Source organism: Tupaia chinensis, unplaced genomic scaffold (assembly GCF_000334495.1).
Source record: "Tupaia chinensis unplaced genomic scaffold, TupChi_1.0 Scaffold143906_1, whole genome shotgun sequence".
NCBI classification, from domain to species: Eukaryota; Metazoa; Chordata; class Mammalia; order Scandentia; family Tupaiidae; genus Tupaia; species Tupaia belangeri.
This window is the reverse complement of record NW_006203757.1, coordinates 898,108-906,334: the sequence shown is the minus strand read 5'-3', so window position 1 is coordinate 906,334 and position 8,227 is coordinate 898,108.

Below are 8,227 nucleotides of genomic sequence, written 5' to 3'. Positions count from 1 at the left end.
CTGCTGGCCCCTGTAATGGACTTCTTGAATAAACATTTAGAATGTGAGTACAAATGTACTATAAGCTTCTAGAAGTAGAATTGTTAGGCCAATGGTTTATCCATCAATAATACAGTTATTTCCAGGTTATACCATTTATATACTGCCTGTTTTTTTAAAAAAATGATTATTTATTTATTTAATTCCTTTTTTTTTTTCTTTGTGGAGAGGTTTTTGCTATAGGGTGCGTGCACTCTCCAGAAAGACAGAGAGAGACAGAGAGACAGAAAGCGAGAAATCACCACCCCCCCCAGGGGGGATGGCCACACCACAATCCCTTCTCCTCCATTCTCCTCTCGGGATCTTGGGCACGGATGCACATGTGCCTGGTGTGAGTTTAAGCCACCGGGTCTGGGACTCGAACTGCGGTCAACTACATGGGAGTGCAGCCACATAGCCATTACACCAACTGTTGGTCCCTCCGAATGTTATTATTCTTTTTTAATTTGACCAGACAGAGAGAGAGAGAGAGAGAGAGCAATGGAAAGCAAGGAAGCAAGGCACCAGGTCGGCCTTGTGGGAACCCAGTGCCTCTAACCACCACGCCACCTGTCAGCCCCCATATATTGTCTTTGAACGTACTGTTGGAGAAACGCAGATGGAACGGCGTAGTGAGGATGGCGAACTGAGTTCTCACTCTCTTTGCATTGCCAGTGATGAGAAAGGTTGAAGCACTCTGGTTATTAAAGGCACAGAGCTTTGGAGGCAAACTGCCAGGGGTCGAATCTTGGTTTTGCCACTTATACTCTAAATGACGATAAAATTCACCACTCTGCCTCAGTTTCTTCATCTGTATAGTGGGGATAACATTGGGACCTACTGTGGGGATGAATGACACTTCGGACACTCTTAGAACGGTGCCTGACATAGAAAATACACAGTACCCGCGACCTTTCCTTATTATCTTGCTGTGTGACGTTAGGCCATTGTTTTTTTCTATTCTTAAAATGAGAAGTTGAACTGGATTCTTTTGTGTTTCCAAGTTTAAGAAGACCATGTAGTTCATGGATATTTGATTTTATACTGTGTCATACCATTCTCAAATGTTTTGTTCATTACTGACGGCAGGAAATGACGTGGATGATAGACTTTTGACCTTTGGTACCTGCTTCAGAAGCACGTGTGTCTGTGATTCCCTCTCGTGCATACATCCCGGATGTACAAACACACAGAAGCCAACAGACGGACATCCTCTGCATCTCATTGTCGTAATTTTCCTGACATGGGTGGGGGTTCAGGAAATATATACCCTTTCTGTCCTTCTTGAGCTGACCCCTTTCTTAGCCTTTAGGTCTCAGGTTAGCCATGCCCACAGATCCTAGCTGTAGATATAGCCCTCATGGGGCCAGCAGGTGGTGTGGTGGTTAAAGGTGCTGGATTCCCACAAGGCCCAGCTGAGGTTTGAGTCCCGGACCTGGTGGTTTGCTTTCTTCCTTTCCCTTTCTCTCGCTCTCTGTCTCTCTCTGGTCAAATTAAATAATAATAATAATAATAATAATAATAACAACAAATGGAATTAAATAAATAAATCATTATTTAAAAATTAAAAAGCAATATTTATTGAGTAAATGAATTCATAAAGTGTCTTATTTTAAAAAAATAGATATAGCCCTCGCTCAACTGTAAATTTGGACATAATAATCATATCCACTTGCTTCAGCTATATCCTTAGCATATGGCAGTTCTTAGCCTCTAATAAAAAATTTTTTAATAATTATTTTATTATTTTTTACCTGGTTTTAGGGTATGTGCATGTACATACATGTACTACAGAGAGAGAGAGAGAGAGAGAGAGAGAGAGTAAGCAGCCAGGTCTGGAACTCGAACTGTAGTCAGCCCTGTGGGAGTCCAGCACCTTAACCACCATGCCATCTGCTGGCTCACAAAAAAATATTTCTAATATTGAATGTTAGAAATGTTACTGAACTAGGACCAGCATCTGCCATAATGGCTATGTCACTGGACTCCCATGTAGTCGACTGTGGTTCGAGTCCCAGACCTGGTGGCTTAAACTCACGCTCGGTGTGTGTGCATGTGTGCCCAAGTTCCCTAGAGGAGAAGGGATTGCAGCATGGCCATCCCCCCTAGGGGGTGATTTCTCGCTTTCTGTCTCTCTGGCGAGCGCACGCACCCTATAGCAAAAACCTCTCCAACAAAGAAAGGAATGTTACTGAGCTGAACTTATATTTTTTTGCTGTTTACAATGCTTGGATATATATTTTAAATGATCTTTTAGAGCTTCCCAATCTTTTTACACCTTATAAGGTATAATACTGAATTTACAAAAAAAGAAATACATTATATATGTTGAGGCCCAGTAGGTGGCGTGGTGGTTGAAGCACTGGACTCCTAACCTGGCTGACTGTATTTGAGTCTTGAACCTGGCAGCTTGAAAATCATGCTTGGTGGGAACCAGCAGTTAGCGTAATGGTTATGTCGCTAGACTCCCACGTAGTTGACCGTGGTTCGCGTCCTGGACCCAGTGGCTTAGAACTCACGAGAGGAGAATGGAGGAGAAGGGAGTGCGGTGTGACTATCCCCCCTGGGGGGTGATTTCTCGCTTTCTGTCTCTATGTCTCTCTCTGTCTGGCTGGCCAGCGCACGCGCCCTATGGCGAAAACCTCTCAAAAAAAAAAAATCATGCTTGGCATGTGCATGCACACATGCAAAATCCCAGGAAGAATGGAAGAGAAGGGATTGTGGCGTGGCCATCCCCCCTGGAGGATGATTTCTCACTTTCCCTATTACTGTCTTTGTCTTTCTCGAGAAGTACAACACATCCTATGGCAAAACCTAAGAAAGAAAAAAAATTGGGGATGGAAAATAAGTTTATCAGTTAGCATAATGGCTATGTCGCTGGACTCTCATGTAGTCAACTGTGGTTCAAGTCCCAGACCTGGTGGCTTAAACTCATGCCGGGCGCGTGTGCGTGCGTGCCCAAGATCTCGAGAGGAGAATGGAGGAGAAGGGATTGCGGCGTGGTCATCCCCCCTGGGAGGTGATTTCTCGCTTTCTGTCTCTCTGGCGAGCGCACGCACCCTATGGCGAAAACCTCTCCAAAAAAAGAAAAAAAAAATTGGAAATATAACCTCTATGGAGAACTAATGGCTCTCTGGGCTTAGTTTTAGGGACTGTACCACTGATCTGTGTTTGATTTATACACACTTGAGCACCTTCCAGGTAAAGTTGACTTCCGTTGTGTTTTTTTGAGAAATTTTTGCTATAGGGTGCATACGCTCACCAGAAAGACAGAGAGACAGAAATCATCCCCCCAGGGGGATGGCCACTCCGTAATCACCTTTTCTATTCTCCTCTTGGGATCTTGGGCACACATGCACATGGTGTGAGTTTAAGCTACCAGGTCTGGGACTTGAACCACAGTCGACTACAGGGGAGTACAGCAACATAGCCATTACGCTAACCGCTGACCTCAGGTGAGGTTGACTTTTGCTGGGTAGGTAAGAAAATCCTTGCAAAGTGGTGGCATCAGTATGCACTTAGTTACTACTTATCTTTTAATTAGATAAACATGAGCTTTTAGAGATGCCTTTAATGTACTAACAATAAAGTTACCATTTGGGAACTGCCATAGCTGAGTTTCTGATCTTTTGTAGCCCTTTTTGAAATATATCAAGTCTCTCCCCCATTAGTTAATTTTTACTTAAAATAATGCAGCATTTTCGCTCCACCTAACCCTCATTTTTTGGCCCTTTTAAAATATTTTTTAATGGGACCATTGAGTGGCACATGGTGGTTGAGGGTACTGGATTCCCACATGGGTGACTGCAGTTCGGGTCCCAGGCCTTCTGGCTTATTACTTTCTCTTTCTCTCTCTGTCCCTTTCTGGTCAAATTAAACTAAGTAATATATATCAGTAAAGTTAAATAAAATATTTTTTTTTTTGGAGAGGTTTTTGCTATAGAGCGCATGCACTCGCCAGAAAGACAGAGAGAGACTGTTGCAAAGAGAGAATTTGTATCATCACAAAGAGAGAGAGAGAATTAAGAGTCAAGGCATGACGCAGAAGTATAGCAGCTTACAGTCCAGGCCGGTGCCAGGGCCAAGAAAGGTTCCCTGATGAGAATCCTACTCACAGAGAGAGACAGACACAAAGTTAGATTTTTTAAACATGTTTAATAACAATCAAGTCATAGGGGAAATATACTTACAAACTCAGCAAATAAGGGACGAGTCGGTGAGACCGCAGGCCATTGTAGGCTGGCAGTGGAAGATCGTGACATGGGTTCCAGCACTCGAGGACCGACGCAACACCGAAACGGACTCAAGGCACCATTGAGGAGAAGCCCGAACAGGAGGAGACGGCTCGAACTAGCGTGCGTTGGTACCGGCAGCTAAGCCGGTGCAGCGACCATGTTTTCTGTAGGTCAGAGACCAGGGGAGGACTCAGCTCCATCTTGGTAGGTGAAACGAGAGACTAGGGAGGACTTAGTCAGCTCCATCTTGAGTAAGAAGTGAGACTAGGGGAGGACTCAGCTCTGTCTCACAATTAGAGTTCGAGACCAGGGTAGGACTCAGCTCCATCTCACAGTTTAAATTCCGAGATTGAGGAAGGATTCCGTTAGCTCCGTTCTAGGGGGGAAAGTCTGTTCTGACCACGCAGAATACTGAGTGACAGTTCCGAGGAGTGTCTGCGGAGGCCCTGGTTTTATAGGCCATCGGTTGTGTCTAGCTTCCTCGTTGTGGTTTTGCAGCCGTGGCGTGCTGCCTGTGCGGCTGGTGATCAGGTAGGGTGGTGCCATTACATGTCATAGGTCACAAAATGGTGGTGCTTTACAAAATGGCTTTACTGGGACCAGCAGTTAGCGTAATGGCTAGGTCGCTGGACTCCCATGTAGTCGACCGCGGTTCGAGTCCTGGACCTGGTGGCTTAAAACTCACGCTGGGTGCGTGTGCGTGCGTGCCCAACATCCCAAGAGGAGAACGGAGGAGAAGGGATTGCGGCGTGGCCATCCCCCCTGGGGGATGATTTCTCGCTTTCTGTCTCTCTCTCTCTCTGTCTGTCTGGCGAGCACATGTGCCCTATAGCAAAAACCTCTCCAAAAAAAAAAAAAAAAGGAAAAAAATATGGCTTTATTTATGCGAAGTTAACAATGTAGTTCTATCTAAGGTATAAGAGAGGACAGAGAGACAGAAAGCAAGAAATCATCCCCCAGGGGGGATGGCCATGCCACAATCCCTTCTCCTCCATTCTCCTCTCTGGATCCTGAGCACACATGCACACGCGCCCGGCGTGAGTTTAAACTGCTGGGTCCGGGACCGGAACCGCAGTCAACTGCATGGGAGTCCAGCTACACAACCATTACGCCAACTGCTGGTCCCAAATAAAATAATTTTTAAAATACATTTTTTAAAAATGTATTTTGCCTTAAATATTTACTAATTGATTTACACTCACTTTATGATTTATTGATTCCAAATAGTTCAGGCAATCCATGATTAGCTTTTCCATACCACTTGCTAAAAGGGGATGATGGTTATCAAGGACAAAGGAATCTAACCTTCCTGTTGCCCCTGGGAAAAATGCTCTTTAAGTAGCAATCACCTGACAAAGCCTGAGGTTTTATTATCATTTTGGTCAGTCAAACCTGGAGAGATAGCTCAAGTTTGGGAATAGCCGTGTGGGTCCCAATCCTGATTCTGCTCCTTGAGCAAAATGCCAGCTCTCCCTTCCTTTATCCATAATCCACACAGTACAGGGCTGCTTTTTTTTTTTTTTTTTTTTTTTTTTTTTTTCTTTTTTTTTTTTTTTTTTTTTTTTAGTTTGTTTTGTTTTGTTTTGAGAGGTTTTTGCATAGGGCGTGTGCATTCACCAGAAAGAGACAGACAGAGAGTCAAGGAAGTGAGAAATCATCCCCCAGGGGCGATGGCCCCTTTGCAATCCCGCAATCCCTTCTCTTCCATTCTCCTCTTGGGATCTTGGGCATGCACGCACAAGTGCCGGCGTGAGTTTAAGTCACTGGGTCTGGGATTTGAACTCCCCCGTCAACAACATAGGAGTCTAGCGACATAGCCATTATGCCAACTGCTGGTCCCCAGGGCTGCTTTGAAGATTAGATCTAGAGAAATAGTCAATGCAGTGCTTCAGGACTTTCTGTCCAAGAAGAATTAACCTGACTTCGGATCTGGATTTTTGTTATCTTAATCTGCCTAATGTCTTGCAACACTTATTTTGAATTGTGCAAAATAATCATCCTGTTTGTTGTGAGGCTTAAACAGATAAAAGTATGTAAATCGCTTTGTCCAAGTCCTGGCATAAAGCACCCAGTAAATATTGGTTGTACTTACCATAACCATGATAGTTCATGCCTATTAAGTTGAAACTATTATTTAAAAGGTCCTCTGCCCGACCTGTAGCCTAATTGGTCAAAGAGCTGGAATTCCAAGCAGCTGACCTTGGTTTGAATCCTGGCCCCACAGCTAGAAAAACGCTCAGGGTGGGGGAAAAAAAGAAAAAAGGAAAACACTCTGGGTGTGTGCATGGTTGCCCTCAATCCCAACAGGACGAAGAAATGAAAGAAAAGGGGGACAAAATAACAAACAAAAAAAGGGTCTGCCAAGTGATTAAGCTCTTCTCTTTAAGGGAGAACAACCACTTACTAGTTTTTTTGGAGAGGTTTTTGCTATAGGGCGCATGCGCTCTCCAGAAAGAGAGAGACAGAGAGATAGAAAGCAAGAAATCACCCCCCAGGGGGATGGCCACGCTGCAATCCCTTCTCCTCAATTCTCCTCTCGGGATCTTGCGCGCACACACACACACGCCCGGCGTGAGTTTTTAAGCCACCGGGTCCAGGACATGAACCGCGGTCAGCTACATGGGAGTCCAGTGACACAGCCATTACGCTGCTGGTCCCACCACTTACTATTTTGTAAAGGGGTTGCAAAAGCATTTTTTTTTTTTTTTTTGATAACAACAGTGAGAGACTTTTTTTTTCTCATAAACTGAGGTCTTATTTTGGGTTTATGGTTGTCTATAATATTTGGACTACTGTTTTTTCTCCCATTTTTAAACATGCATTAAGTACATTTACATTTAATTACTGTACATGTTCAGTGTACAACATGGTTTTTCCCAGCATAAATAGGTTCGTATTAGTCAAGTCATTATTATACATTATCATCAATAGATACCTTTCTGCTTTGTGTCTATTTTCCACCTCCCCATCCCCCCCTCCCCATTAGGTCAAAGCTTTTGCCAAAGAAGCTATTGGGCCAGGCGGTGGCCTGGTGGTTTAGGCGGCTGGATTGCATATAGCCAACATTTGTCATTCAGTCTGGTATGATGACTTGAAAGACAAACCTGGTGCATATCCTGTGTGCCCAATCCTGAGTGGAGGTAAACATAGAAGGAATTGCTACATGACCATTTCTCACGGGGATGGGAATAGGGGTGGCGTTCTCACTTTCTATCTCACTATGAATGAACATGCCCTCTAGCAAGTTAAAAAAAAAATAGGAACCAGCAGTTGGTGTAATGGCTACGTCCCTGGACTCCCATGTAGTAGACTGCAGTTCGAGTCCGGGACCGGGTGGTTTAAAACTCACGCCCGGCGCGAATGCATGTGTGGCCAAGGCCCCGAGAGGAGTATGGAGGAGAAGGAATTGCGGAGTGGTCATCCCCCCTGGGGGGTGATTTCTCCCTTTCTATCTCTCTGTCTCTTTCTGGCGAGCACACACGCCCTGTGGCAAAAACTTCTCCAAAAAAAAAAAGATAAAAGAAGGGACAGGACAGTAATTTATTGTCAAGATGCAAGATCCCATAGGGATGGCTTCCCGGCTATTATCGCTGTAATCCATTCTCTTGGCGCTTCTCTAGGCCGCAACCATCGAACAAAATCGGAATCACACGGGATCACCCAGCATCCACCAGCTTGGAGCCTATTTTGGCCTATTAACTTCGGTGCAAGGGGAGAAGGGTATTTTGCTTTTGAAAGGGCGACGCCCGCGCCGGGGGCCAGTCCGCGCCCGCACTCCCCGCCCGCAGCGGTGCCAGGCGCTGTCCCAGACTTCGCAAAGCGCCGCGGGGACCACGCACGGTGCAGGCGCCGGCGGCGGCGTCGAGGCGCTGACCCGCGTTGCAAGGGCCCCTTTTGGCGGGCTCGGGCGCCGGGAGGCTCCGCCCTCCGGCGCGGAACACCCGCACCCGCAGAGGCGGGAGCCGGCTCCCATT